The sequence below is a fragment of the Cornus florida genome, unplaced genomic scaffold (assembly GCF_030987335.1).
Source record: "Cornus florida cultivar Cherokee Brave unplaced genomic scaffold, ASM3098733v1 CherokeeBrave_3.0.0_Hap2_Chr09, whole genome shotgun sequence".
NCBI lineage: Eukaryota > Viridiplantae > Streptophyta > Magnoliopsida > Cornales > Cornaceae > Cornus > Cornus florida.
The window spans coordinates 26,237,566-26,253,583 of record NW_026775579.1 but is presented as its reverse complement, the minus strand read 5'-3'; the positions used below and the strand labels follow the sequence as shown (position 1 = coordinate 26,253,583).

The window sequence follows — 16,018 nt, the reverse complement described above, 5'->3', positions numbered from 1 at the left end:
GGGACCCAAATAAGTTTGGTTCTAAAAGGCTTCCACTTCCCTTTTGGATATCTATCATTTTCATGATGATAGTGAGGTGATGTTTAAGTACTACTCTTGACAAAATGCTCAAACAAGGGCTTTCTTCTTTTTAGTGGACAAGCATCCTTGGAGTGAGGGTTGTATCCTAAGCCATTTTTGAAAAATGCACTTTGTTGATTTCCAAGCATCTTTTTTAAATTTTCTTTGCCTTGAGTGAATTTAGTAATGATGTTCAATTGGTCTTCAATAACTAAGTTTAGTGCATCATTTTCAGAAATGAGTTTACTAGTGTTCTCAAGAGAGATAGATTCAATTTCCTTTTTGAGAAAATCATTTTCTTTTAGGGCAATGTATTGATAGACCTCCAATTTTTTATGAAACCAACTATAGCTATTGGAAAAGGATAGTGATAGACTTAAAAGGGATAATTGCAAAACTGCCCAGATTGAAAATATCTTTCAATAGATATTTTCTTAAAAACACCCGAAATAAAATATCTCCAAAAGATATTTACGAAAAACACCCCAAGAAACAAAAATGTTTCTGAAGAACTTTGTATCCATGCCCCTATGGACACCAGGAGCAACCAGAGTACTTTCCTACAAAAGTAAAGATACGTATTTCATGGAAACCACTTAGGATGAAGGTACATGAAGTCAAAACTCAACTCTAAACACAAAAAGTGAGGTTATACCAACAAAGTGACAAACGGGAAAAAGGACGAAAAGTGCATAGTGTCAAAAAACGAAAAATATGGAAATGACGCGGTCCTTTAAGGAAGTTGTTAATCCAGGGGAAAGAGTCTCGGAAACCATTTCCGAGGGCTCAAGACAACACTAAGTGATGAGTAACCGTACTCAGAAAGGAAAAATCAACAGAAAAAATTTATCCGTAAAAATATGAGAAAAAGGAAAAGAAGGAAAATGACCGGGTCATTACAAAGTAGAACCTGTGGCAACTCCAATCACCAATACTGAAAATCATCGTCGAGTGGGAATCACTCCGATCTCCCACGAAGTGAAAACAGTCTCCCGTCGAACTGCAAACAGACACTCGCCCATGGAAGCAATCGATCGTGGCACGAAAGAAGGACAACCAGTCCATTACGAGAATGACGTCAAAGCCTGTCATGTCAAAAATGACAAAATTGAACTCTAAAGTCCTCCCAGCTATCTTAATAGCACAACCCCGACAAACACGGTCAAAGGACACTGGACACCCAATTGGTGTGTCAATACAAAGGAAACTATCCCGCTGCGTGACCTCCAGACCTAAAGAATATGCAAATGAAGCAGATATGAATGAATGTGATGCACCCGTGTCAACAAGAACTCTAGCCCAAGAACTGAAAACTGGAAAGATACCTCAAGCTGTAGAAGTCCTTGCAGAGGTATCGGCCTGTGGTAATGCGTAAGCTCGTCCCTGAGCCCCTGACTACTGAGAACTGCCCTGGTGGCCCGACTGATGTCCGAAAACAGTAGGCGTAGAACCTTTACCCGGATAAAAAACCAACTGACCGCACCACTGGCTGTGCCTGAGGCACCCTAAAACCCGACTGAACAACTGCAGACTGTGCTGGTGTGGCCTGTAAACCAATGCCACCTTGTGCTCTGTTCTGTAGGTGTAGACACTCCTTCTTGAAATGTTCGGGCTACTTACAGTAATTACAAGCTCCCTGGAGCCCTGCGTTAAAGCTGAAGACTTACCCGTCTGAGAACAACTGCCCTAAGGTTGCAACTGTGGGCAGCGAGGCTTGATGCACCCTGGCTGCTGACAGTGGTGACAAATTAACTTCCCCGAAGGAAAAGGAACTGTGGGTGCAGACCGAGCCTTCTTCCACTGACCCCCAACAGATACCGATGAAGCCTCTCCATGAGACTTCTTATATGTGCCCTTGATCCTGAGCTGATCTCGATCCTCTACCTTAACCAACATAGGTTTTTGGACCACCTCTCCGTAGGTCCTCAGGTCCAATATTGAAATCCGTGGCCTAATATCAAGATGTAATCCATCTTGAAACTTTTTTGGCCTGAGCTCATCGGTAGCTATTATCTCCAATGCATAGCGGGAAAGAGAAGTGAAACGTGTCTCATACTCAATGACACTCATCCTGCCCTGATAGAAACCTGTGAACTTTACTCTCATGTCCTGCCTCATAGCCCTCGGAAAGAAGTGGTCGAAGAACAATGTCCTAAACTCCTCTCATGTCATCACCTCCATATCATGGATATTGGTTATGGACCTCCACCAGATATCGGCATCTCCCATGAACATAGAGGTTGTCAAGGAGATCCTCAATCGGTCCGCAGGTACTACCATGCTATTTAGCTTGTGTACCATGAAATCAAACCATGCCTCTGAAGCAAGCGGATCCATACTCCCTACAAACTGGTCGATCTTAACCCACTGTAACTTCATAAAGTAGTCCAATGCCTCATTAGCAACTGGTGCCGGTACCAGAATCCACATCCATGCGATATGCTAACGAAACATCTATTGAATGTACTCTAACATTCCCAAAGCCACTCCCTTTGTAATCTGCTCCTCATAAGTCAGAGCTCGTGGTGGATTAGGACCCATGCCATGAACTGGTTTTTTAGGCCTTCTTGGACCCCTCGTAAACTCTGTGTCATCTACCTACTCCTCAACGCCCTAACGTGAAGACTCTCCACGAGTGACAACCATGATGCTAAATGTACGCAAGGAAAGAGGTCAATAATAACACAAGCTATTATGACCGAATGCAACTCATACAATGAAAGCATGAAACATGAAGTAAGATAAAGTGTGCAACACATAGTTATGCCTAAGCAGTAAAAAAAAATAAAATAAAATAAGGATGCTTTTTAATACATAAGCATATAAGCATAAAGACATGTTATAATACCAAGCGTGTTGCCAATAAAAAACACGTAAACATGTTAAAATACCAAAACATGCTATTAAAGACATGTGAATATGCACCTAAAACCCGTTGTCCTAAGGTTTTCGAACCTAGGTGCTCTGATACCACTTGTAATGACCCAAGTTTTAATCAACTCGATGCATCAGTAGTGACCCGTACATAAATCTAATAGTGAAACAGAATGCAGATACAAAAGGTAAAATAATAGTCTCTAGAGATACTACATGTCTATAAGACACCAATATGACCCTCAATGAGGTCACGGAACCCAAAGCAAAACAATTGCGGAAGCGATGTTTCAAAAATGGACAAGAATGAGCCTAGGGGCAAAATGGTCCTTTTTAAAATGAAAGTGGTGCTACCAATCATACCATTGGAAGGAAAATGAAAAATTAATGAATTTAGACTCAAGAATCACCTGATTCGGAGTCCAGACAGAAAAGATATGAATGTCGAACAAAATGGCCTTTTCCGTATAGGAGCTATCACGACCTTATCTCATTAAAACTACAATAACTCTCACTACGGTTGGAGTTTTAATGCATGTTTGATACCATGGGAAAGCTAACTTCAAGCTCTTGAGTTTAAACTAAATAAAAACCTGATTTGGATTAGAAATGAAGGAGTTATGGCTATTTGAAGTTGCTACAACAATGCTGTCCAAGAAAAATCAAAGAAGGAAGGTTCCAGGGAGGATCAGCCGGCTGAACCTCCATCATCAGCCGACTAAACCCCAATGATCAGCCTACTAAACCCCAATCATCAACCGAGTAAAACACCAAAAATCCTAAAAAGGCTACTGGAATGAAGACTCGATATGTGTCAGCCGACTGATCTCTATTATCAACCAGCCGATGCATCCTGCTGCAGTAGAAAAAGCTACTGCAACTCATGGGGAAGATGCTTGGCTCAATCCTAAGGCTATGCATGCTTCCTATTTGATCTGGACAAGTTTCAAAACATCTTTAAGCCTTACATGAACGTCCATAATATGTTAAATCGAAAGAAAACTTTGAATGATGTCCAATGCATGAACTTTTCATGAAAATTCATAAAATCTTCCAAAAATAATTCAAAAGTTGAAATCCATGTATTCTTTGAGATGTAATCATGCTCGCATATGTAAAATGATGAATTAGATGCGCTAGAATGGCCTACGACCTCATGGCATGTCATATGCAAAATATGACCCTTTAATACATGAAATCTCATGTTTCCATAAGCAAACTATGAAAATAAAGTAGCATACATGTCATATAAGTGTCTTTGGCCCTTGGCCTCATTACATATACATCCCAAGAGTGGCAAAAGGTGCACTTAAGTGCACATTACATAGCTTAGACAATAAATCCAAGTTTTTATACAATGCACCAAAAAGAAGAACATGATATGCTAACAAGTGCATATTCAATGTCATCAAAAGTACTCTAAGAATTCTAGCAAGTCTAAGAGTGTTGTGCATCCCACAATAAAGCTTCTTTACATGAAAAACACCCAATAACTTCGGGGTGAGTAAACAACTTTACTCGTAGGGAATGAGCATGCAAAAGTTTAACTTATTACAAAGTTTGCAAGTTAATAGAATTTAGTCCATGCTATTATAATGACATTGGAGCTTTTAACATAGCACAATGAGATGCAATATCACATAGTTATCAAGTTTGGAATTTAAATGCGAAATAAAACCAAAGTGGATACTTGGACATCATGTTGGATCAAACCGACACCATAGTTACTTTAGGGTTACTAGCCCATGGGTAACCTCCCTATGTGCACACTAGACTTGTAGAGGGATAATCCCTCGTACTAGAACCATGCCCTAGCCTTAGCCATAACAATGACATCCCAAGTTTTCAAAATCGACAATTTGTGTAACAACATATATGTATTAACATAACATATATATATATATATATATATATATATATATATATATATATATATAATGTAAAGCCATCTACCATGCACAAACCAATTTTGGAAACGCAATACATGTCCTAAGTTCTCAACTACAATGGCATAAAGAATGTTGAATAATCATTATATAATTTGGTACTCTTTATAACAATATCATTCGACAACAAGAACATAGTCTCACAAGTATGATATAAGTTTAAAATCATAATTTAAGCATGTAATCAACATAGGATACATACTCATTCACTAACACAACAAGGATAGAAATTAATTAAATAAAACAACTAATTTCTCTAGATTTCATTTCTCATCCAAACATGCTCAATTTAATATATGTTGTAGTACCTATCATGGTCATTACGTAAATCACTTCAAAACTTGATTTAAATCATAAGGACATAATAATGAAAATTAATTAACTAATTTCTCTAGATTTCAAAACAACCCTAAATGACTTCAAGTTAATATATGTTATGAATCAAGTCATGGCCTTTCCAAAAATCATGTCCTAGCTAAATTTCAAGCAAGATATAATTAACTACTCACTTAAATTTTAGATTAGAGACATGTATTTCATTTGTACCAAGATATTATAACATATAAAACATCAAAGATATAATTTAGAACACCCCCTACCTCACAAGAGGATTGTTCCTCTTGAATCCAAGGAAAGCAAAGGAATTTCAAGTTTTCCTTCTAGGGTTATGAAGAGGAAGATGAGGCAAGGCTTTTGTATTCTAAGCTCAATGATCTAAGGTGGGTGGAATGAGGTCAAAAATGAAGTCAAAGCCTTAAAACAAACTTGTCTTCAATGGTGGCTAGGCTAGGGTTCTTGAGAGAAAAGAGATTAATGATCTAATATGAAAACCCTAAGTTAAATGTGGTGGGATTCTCCACATACAAGGTGCTCTTGCACTACCTCTCTCACAAACACTTGCAAGATTTAATTTCATGCCTACACTTGTCACAAATCCAAGGCTCCTTCATAGGCTTAATCCTGAGCCTACACTTATCAACCATCTAAGCCAACAAGTGGTCCAATCCTAGGCCAACAAATGGGTAAACCTCCACCCTCTATGTGTCAAGAAATTAAGCTTCTAAGTTACTCCACCCCAATGCCAACAAGTGGCACCATGATAGTGTGACACTTGTCACACTTTCCAAAAATTGCAAAAAGGTCCTTTTGAAAAATATCTTCCAAATAAAATTACAAAATGGTCCCAAAGACAAAAAATAATTACTTTGCATAATTACTTCAAAAGTTTAAGAAAATTATCAAAAAGTTATGCATTCATACCCTTTACAAAAAAAGTAAACATTTAACATGTTTTTCTACAAAAGTATAAATGTAGATATCATGGAATTTAAATATCATGGATGTATTCAAGACTGGAATCAAATCCGAGTGCAAAAAGTGAGGTTATGCAAATAAAATGAAAAATGAGAAAAGGACGAAATAGGGAAAAAGACGAAAAAATAAATTACCAAAAAAAAAGAAAGGAAGGAAAATGACCGGGTCATTACACAAGGGCTTAAGGTACTCGATCGTTGGTCTCTCGAGGCTTGATGGGCCTGGAGTGATGCCAAGGCTTAAGGTGCTCGAGAGTTGGTCTCTCGAGGCTTGATGGGCCTATAGCGATGCCAGGGCTTAAGGTGCTCGAGAGTTGATCCATCAAGGCTTAATAGGCCTGGAGTGATGCCAGGGCTTTAGGTGCTTGAGAGTTGGTCTCTCAAGGCTTGAGGGGCCTAGAGCGATGACAGACCTTAAGGTGCTCGAGAGTTGATCCATCGAGGCTTAATGGGCCTAGAGCGATGCTAAGGTTTAGGATGCTCAAGGGTTAACTCTTGAGGCTTGATGGGCCTAGAGCGATGCCAGGGCTTAAAGTGCTTAAGAGTTGGTCTCTCGAGGCTTGATGGGCCTGGAGTGATGCCAGGGCTTAAGGTGCTCAAGAGTTGATCCCTCGAGGCTTGATGGGCCTGGAGTGAGGCCAGGACTTAGAGTGCTCGAGTATTGGTCTCTCAAGGCTTTGACTTTTCAAATCGCCACGGGGGATTGGGTTAGGGTCGTATTAACTTGTCAACATGCCATGTTAGCTTTTAATAAGTGACACCTACAAGAGGTAGAGGATATAGTTGAGTTTTTAGTGATGCTGTTATATAGCTAGGTTTTTTTTGATGTGGGGATGGATTAGCGGACGTGGATGGCTTTGAGCTTAGGGAGATTTGAGGTATAATCCTTCTATTGTTAGTTGATGGATGCTCAGGGGCATCTTTTCTTGAAAGGAATTTGGTGGTTAAACCAAAAAGTTGAAATTTGTTAAACTACCTTCGCCAGAATCTCTCTAGACTAAAGCTCGTCGAACCCTGATTCACCTTTCGCAGCCACCGTGCGTAATATATATACATACATATATATATATATATGAGATTGATGTGTGTGTGTGTGTCTATAAATATATATGTGTACTGTGTATAGATAGTTTAGACCCATTGGGTGTTCTGGGTTTGTTGATATAAGGGCACCATTGTCCTTTTGAGTTTATAAGTCAAGGATAGTATTGTAAATTTACAGTGATTATTGAGGTTAAAAATGTCATTTCAGGTATTAGAAGGGTAAAATTGTCTTTGTACTATTTTTTTTTCTGACAGACATAAGCATAAACCGTTAGTTGTTTAATGGTAAGGGAGGTTCATGTTATCAGTATATAAACTTCGAGGGAGGTCTGTGTTGACGAGGCCACTTGTATACACCAAAATAATGTAGTGAATGTGCGGTTCAAGAAAAGCCTTTTAGGTCAAGTTTAAATTTATAAAAATCACTACCACCACTATTACTAATGTAGCAAGAGTGAGTAAGGATCGTCCCAATGGATTATACGTGTTGGAATTTAACTTCGATTCTAGTGGATCATAAGATCATAAGATTGCAAAGGAGAGATTGATTGTTTAATTACACTAAAATTCAATTAATTAAAATGCAATTAAAATAAACTAAGTTAAGTTAGGGATTTAAGAGATGAGAAATGAGGTCTTGGGGTGCATTGGAATCGCCACCAAGCTCGTTCACCAAACCACATACTTTCAACTAATTTGGGGAAAACATTCTTGTGAACAAAATGCGATTACCAATTGCAATATTTAGCATGGATCATCAAATTCATGTATGAATTATCTACCAAACCAACAAATAAACTAAGTGTAGCATAACCCATCAATTCTAAGCATGACCCATCAAACTAGTCACAATTGTAGCACACATCAATCTAGAATAAGTCGAGTTTGTGAATTAAGTCTATCAAGTAGAACTAACACTTTTTCTTAAAACTCGGGTGAATAAAGTAATGGAGGTGGTTCTTCATAAAATGGTGGGGGAGGGTAATATTCACAATGAGGATTAAAAGAGTGATCAAGCCCATAATAAGATGATGCATGAAATGAATTAGACTCAATCTCATAAGGATTAAAATATGGTAGAGGGGTATAAGGGGAAGGGATATAATTTCCCCCCAAACTTGGATCAAATAATAGCTCTATCCACATTCAAAATCCAAATACAATAAATAATGGCCTCCACACGGGCTAATGCTTGAACAAGAATTTAAGCAATATAATGAGCCTCAACAAGGGCTATAACAAGCATGCAAAGAAATGCACATTTAAAATACAAGAGTTCCAAGAATTGATCACAACTATCCTTAGGCAACTTTAAATTTTAATGCTAGCTTTAAGCTCCAATGATTGCTTTAAGATCCAAAGTTTGCCCTTATGGTGAGTAGGGATCGTCCCAAGGGATTATACGTGTTGGAATTTAACTTCGACTCTAGTGGATCACAAGATTACAAAGGAGAGATTGATTATTTGATTACACTAAAATTCAATTAATTAAAATAAACTAAGTTGAGTTAGGGATTTAAGAGATGAAAAGTGAGGTCTTGGGGTGCATTGGAATCTCCACCAAACTCGTTCATCAAACCACACACTTTCAACTAATTTAGGGAAACATTCTTGTGAACAAAATGCGTCTACTAATTGTAATAATAAGCATGGACCATCAAATTCATGTATGAATTGTCTACTTAATCAACAAATAAACTAAGTGTAGCATAACCCATTAATTCTAAGCATGGCCCATCAAACTAGTCACAATTATAGCACACATCAATCTAGAGAATCATGGAATTTGCAATAATAAGCCATGGAATATCAAATCAAGTAAAGATTGTCTACCTACCTACAAGCATTGATTAAATTATAGAACAACCCATCAAGTATAAGAATAATCCATCAAATTAATTGACAAACCCATTCAATGAATACCATGCATAGCCATCACTAGATCATTAATTAAACACACATAGACATGCGACCAACATAGAGAAGCTAGTGTGACTAGGCCGCTTGTATACGTTAAAATAATGTAGTGAATGTGCGGTTCAAGAAAAGCCTTTTAGGTTAAATTTAAATTTATAAAAACCACTACCAACACTACTACTAATGTAGCAAGAGTGAGTAGGTATCGTCCCAAAGGATTATACATGTTGGAATTTAACTTCAACTCAAATGTATCAATTGATTGCAAAAGATAGAGATTGGTTGATTAAACTAAGATGCAATGAAATTAAAATGCAAGTAAACAAACTAGTGAGAGATAGGGATTTAAGAGATATAAAGAGAGGTCTTAGGGTGTTGGAATCACCACTAAGCTCATGTAATTAACCACTTGCTTTGCATTAATGGGGAATACATTGTTGTGAACAAAATGCGACTGCTAATTGCAATATTAAGCATGGACCATCAAATTCATTGTATGAATTGTCTACTTAACTAACAAATAAACTAAGTGTAGAATAACCCATCAAATATAAGCATGACCCATTAAACTAGTCACAATTGTAGCACACACCAATCAAGAGAATCATGGAATTTACAATAATAAGCCATGGAATTTCAAAGCAAGCATAGATTGTCTACCTACCTACAAGCATGAATTAAATTGTAGAACAACCCATCAAGCATAAGTATAATCCATCAAATTAATTGACAAACCCATTCAATGAAAACCATGTTTAGCCATCACTAGATTCTCAATCAACCACACATAGACAAGCAATTAATATAGAAAAACTAGTATAGAGATCAATTCCCAAATAATCACACATAAGACAACATGTAATCACATAAAGAATTAATAGAAAGAATTAATCTATATGAATCATGTAAGAAATAATTCATAATTTAATCACACATAGACATGTAAATAAACTAGAGAATTAATAGGAAGAATTAAACCATAGAAATCATAGAGATATACCAAGATTCATTAAATTCACAAGGCTAGAACATTAATCACAACAATATATATAGATCCCCAAAAATAGAAATACAAGGGTTTAGATTACACAAGACTTAGGGCTCATCCAAGCCCTAAGTGTAGATCTAGCAAATCATGGAGGAGGTGGATGTGGTCATGAAACCCTCAAGGGCAAGCTCTGAACATGGCTCCATCTTCTTCTTCCTCTTCTTTTTTTTCTTCTTCTTTAAAACTCTAGAGAGAGAGAGAGAGTGGATCTAGAGATGGATTCTTGTGATGAGCCTCCACTCCCCCCTTTTCTTCTAACCCTAATCTCTAACTTTCTAGAGAGATAAAGCAAAATTACAATGTAGAAATAAAATGATAAAAAGCTTCTTTACAAAATGGGTCACTTCCCTTTATATAGAAGGTCCTTTGCTTAGTCACTAAGTCAGGAATATAGCTCCAAAAATATCTAATCCTGTACTATGTGGTAGGTGGGAGTTTTAGGCGCACGTGAGAATAAGACAACTCGCTACCAGCAAAAGTTGAATCCATCAGACTTTTTCTTCGATCGATCAGAGAAAAGTTCGATCAATCTAACTTTTATTTTCGATCGATCCAACTTCGATTGATCTCAGAAAAAGTTGGATCGATCCAACTTGGTAGTTTTTCAGCATTAGCCTCCTTTTGCTCCAAATCAACTTCCTTTTGCTCCGGATCCTCACTAAAACTTAGTTTGACTCCAAAAAGGCCTTAAGAAACCATTTTTAGCCTATTTTAACATTATTGACCTGAAATAGACAAAAACACATATAAGTACTAAAACGGGTAAATTATGATAGATGAATGGACTAAAATACCCTCACTTAAGGGGTTTAAATGCGCACTTTTTAGCGCTCATCATAGTCTAAAGATCAATTCCCAAATAATCACACATAAAACAACATGTAATCACAAAGAGAATCAATAGGAAGAATTAAATCATATGAATCATGTAAAATGTAATTCCTAATTTAATCACACATAGACATGTAAATAAACTAGAGAATTAATAGAAAGAATTAAATCATAGAAATATACCAAGATTCATTTTATTCACAAGGCTATATCACTAATCACAAGATAAATTCCCTAAAAAGTCAAGAGATAGAGGTTTAGATTACAAACTTGGGGCTCATCCAAGCCCCTAGGAGAAGTCTAGCCAATCATGGAGGAGGTGGGTGTGATCTTGGAACCCTCAAGGGCAATCCCCAAACATTGCTCCATCTTCTTCCTCTTCTTCTTTGTTGAATTCTAGAGAGAGAGAGTGTGTAGATCTTGAGATGTGTTCTTGAAGCCTCTACTCTTCTCTTTTCTTCTAACCCTAATCTCTAACTTTTCTAGAGAGAGAATAAAAAATTACAACAAAAATAAAATTGAAGATTAAAGATATATTTTTTTAATTAATTTTTTTTATATATAAAATGGTTCAATTCCCCATTTTTAAAAGGCCTTTAGAGTAGTGAACAAGTCAGGAAATAAGCCCTCAAAATATCTAATCCCACAACTATGTGGTAGGTAGAGTTTGGGCGCGCGAAAATAAAACAGCTCGCTGCCAGCACATTTTCGATCGATCAAAGATATTTGATCGGTCAAACACTTAGCTTCGATCGATCGAAGCTAAGTGTTTGACCGATCAAATATCTTTGATCGATCGAAAATGTGCTGGCAGATCGAAGCTAAGTGTTTGACCGATCAAATATATTTGATCGATCGAAAATGTGCTGGCAGCGAGTTATTTTATTTTTGCGCATCGAAGCTGATGTGGCTTGAAAATATCTTCTTTTGCCTTATCCAATTGGTTGAGCTGGCACCGCCTCATTTCGATCGATTGAAGACCTCTTCGTTCGATCGGGATTTCCCTTCGGTCGATCGAAGTTCCCCTGGTGCATTTTTCTTGGCTTCTTTCCAACTTAGATCCTTAGCTTCAAAATTGAGCTAAATGGCTCTTGTTAGCCTGTTTAAGCATTATTAACCTTAAATAGGCAAAAACACAAATAAGTATCTAAGACATGAAAGTAAGATAGATGAATGGACTAAAATACCCTAGCTTCACCATTTTACACTTTTTCTTTGTCATTTTCTTATTCTTCAAAACCCTAACCTAGCCACCATTGGAGAAAAGCTTGGTTAATAACTTTCTTCTTCATTTTGGCCTTCTTCCACTCACCTTAGACCAAAAACCTTGGGGTGGTAGTATGTTTATATTTTGAGTGTTTTAAGTCCTTTGGGGTTTAATATATATTGTGTACATGCTTTTAATATGATAGTCTTGCATATTATAGGAAACCCTCACTTCTTGACTTAGGGTTTATTGATTTAAGCATGTATGATATGTATTTACCTTGTGTAGGAGGATTATATGATTTAGTAGAATACTAAATTCTAGTGTTTTCACATGTGATAGTGATATAGAACTCTTATAAAAATTATCAATGTCATATAAAATTCTTATTGACTTGAATTGTTATATTATAGTGGTGATAATTCTATCTTATTGTTGAGGCATGATTTAAATTGATAAGTTGGTGATATTGTCTTGTACCTTATATCATGATGAAAACTTGTCATTTATTATGCCATTCTAGACTTAGAACCCTAAGACATGGTTTGTGTGGTTTCAAAATACTTGTGCATGGAAGGTGATATATATGCCTTAATATTGTGTATAAGTGTTGAACTTAATATCTTTTGGATTCTCTTGGGACATTGTTACAAATGACATGGCTAGAGTTTGGCTCTAGTGCGGGAGGTATGAGTTCTCCCCATTTATAGTGTGCACTAGGGTGGTATTCCCAATAGGTTAATACCCGGAATAACCATTTAGGTCTTGGCTTTATCCAAGGCATGATGTCTAAGTATTCCACTATTTGATTTTGAATTAAATTCCAAGTTGGCAACCACTGTTTAATTGTGACTTGTGATTTTGGTTAATGACGATCTGATGTTGTTAAGCACATTGATAATGTTGTTGCATTGTTATAGAATCAATCAAGTTAGCTTAAGATGATTCTTTAGAATACCTTGAACATAGATGTTAAGTGGAATGCTCCGTTGTATTCGTCTATATTGATCTTGCAATGACATTGAAACTTTAGGGTACACACATATGCTTCTTCCTACGAGTAACTTGATTACTCACCTCAGTTTTGTGTGTTATTTTATAGGTAAGGAGATAATGTTCTCGGATGATCATCATCCTTAGAGGCTTATGAGCACTTTGGAATATTTTTTTACCTATGGACATGCACTTGTTTAGCATGCTTACTTTTGCATGTTATATATTTTGTATACCATGGATGTATGGTATTTTGTAAGCTAAGATGGCTTCTTTGACATGTAATGTGTATCTAAGCATACTTTTGGAGCTTATTTGGTATGTATAACGTGAGGCCAAGGGCCATTAAACTTCAAGTTTACATGTATGCTTTTAAAGCTTGTGTTTTGCCCTAATTGCCTATTTTATGAAAATGGGGGTTAAAGGTCAATTTTTTTAAATGGATTGAAATGGGGCCGTAGGCCATTTTCGCACGTCTCAAACATCATTTTACACTTGCGGGCATGCTCACATTTTATAAAACTCTCAAGTTCCAAGTTTAGAACTATTTATGGAAAGATTTATGGATTTTATGCACAAATTCATGCATGGGAGTAAGTTTCAAGTTTCTCCTTGGTCTAACATGTTGATTATACTTAATTGAGGCTAGGAATCATGTTTAAACTCATTTTGATTCAAATTGAATACATGCATAGCATCAAAGTTGGATAGGGTAGGCTTACACACTCTGCAGCAACTTTTAAATTGTAGCAGCAGAGGCGTCGGTGGGCTGATGAAGTCCATTAGCCGACTGCCACATGCTCGAGGAGCATTCCAGTAGCTAATTTAGGATTTTCATCATTTTGGCTAGCTAATGATTAGGGTTCAATCAATCAATGATGGAGGTTCAGCCGGCCAATGAGAGCCCTTCGGTCGACCGATCCTCCCTGGGTGCATCTCCCTTCATTTTCCTTAGGCAGTTTTCTTACATCGAGTTCAGAGTGCCATAACTCCTACATTCTTAATCCAAATTGGGTCGTTCTTAAGTCTAAGTTCAAGATCTTGAAGTTGGCTTTCCAATGGTACCAACCACACTTCAAAACTCCACCTATAATGAGAGTTATCTATATTTTAGTGAGATAGGTACATGACATCTCTTAAACAGAGGGTGCCATTTTGTTCTCTTTATACCTTTCTATTTGGACTCCGAATCAGGTGACTCTTGACTCCAACTTCATTCATTTTTAGTTATCCTTCCAATGGTATGCACGGTAGCATCCATTTCAGTTTGAAATGACTATTTTACCTCTTTTTAGGTTAGGCATTCTTGCTTTATTTGCTTGGTTCATTTGAGTTCCTTGGCTTCATGGGGAGTCATTTTGGTGCCTTAGGGTTGATATACATCTCTAGTGGCCATCTTATTTCTTTTACTTCCATATTTTGAATCCGTTATCGGGTCATTCTTTCTATTCATCACTAACACACCGGGTTGAAAAACTTGGGTCATCACAAGTGGTATCAGAGCTCCTAGGTTTGAATACCTTAGGACGATGGGTTTTGGGTGTATAACATGCTTTTGTTGATCTACTTTGACATATTCACTTGCCTTTAATAACATGTTTATGTGTTTCTTAATAACGCGTTTGGTATTATGACATGTCCTTATGCTTCTATGCTTATGTGGTTAAAAGCTTCTTTGTTTGACATGTATGCTTATTTGCTTAAATGTTTAATCATTTAAACATCTTTACTTAGTTACTTTAATATGATCGTATGTTGCATACTTTGTCTTGCTTCGTGTTTTATGCACTCATAGTGTGAATTGCATTCGGTCATAATAACTTGTGTTATTGTTGACCTCCTTCCTTTCGGGCGTTTAGCACCATAATTGTCACATGTGGAGAGTCTTCATGTCAGGGCATTGAGGAGCAGGTGGATGACACCGAGCTTACAAGGGGTCCGGGAAGGACCAGAATTCCAGTTCGTGGCGTGGATGTTGATCCGCCGTGGGCACCGACTTATGAAGAGCGAGTGGCTCAAGGAATCAATCAGGGGATCGCTAAATCTCTATAGGAGTTGATACGCATGCAGGTGGTAGGGATACAGATTCCGACACTGGCACCAGCACCGGTAGTCAATGAGGCACTGGAGTACTTTATGCGGCAACTGAGGATTAAGATTGATGCATTTACGGGGAGTTCAGATCCTTTAGTCTCAGAGGCTTGGTTGGACCTTATGGTTCACAAGTTAGACAGTATGGTAGTACCCATGGACAGGTTAAGGATTTCTTTGACAGCCTTTATGTTCATAGGAAATGGAGATATCTAGTGGAGGTCTATGACCAATGTCCACAATGTTGAGTTAATGACTTGGGATGAGTCCAGAGATTTATTCTTCAAGTGCTTCTTTCCGAGGGCTATGAGGCGGGAGATGAGGATTCAGTTCGCACGTCTTTATCAGGGCACTAAAAGTGTCATTGAGTATGAGATACGATTTACTTCTCTCACTCGTTATGCCGAGGATATGGTGGCAACAGATGAGGCCAGGGCAATGAATTTTCAGGATAGATTACATCTTGACATCAGGCCACGGGTCTCAATTCTTGATTTGAGGACTTACAAGGAGGTGGTCCAAAGGGCTATGCTAGCTGAGGTCGAGGAACAGGATCAGTTACGGATCAGGGGTTCACGCAAAAAGCCTCGCGGCGACACTCAGTCATCTTCAGGGAGTCAGTGGAAGAAGGCTAAGACAGGGAACAGTACACACTTACAGGGAGCACCATAGCAGAATCGTTCTACATCCACAG

At 37.5% G+C, this 16,018-nt stretch overlaps 1 pseudogene; it reads right to left on the bottom strand.

Moving 5' to 3' along the window:
* Window positions 1-1,190: 1,190 nt before the first annotated feature.
* The window catches only part of LOC132272424 (probably inactive leucine-rich repeat receptor-like protein kinase IMK2), a 28,969-nt pseudogene continuing 14,141 nt past the window's right edge, over window positions 1,191-16,018 (bottom strand).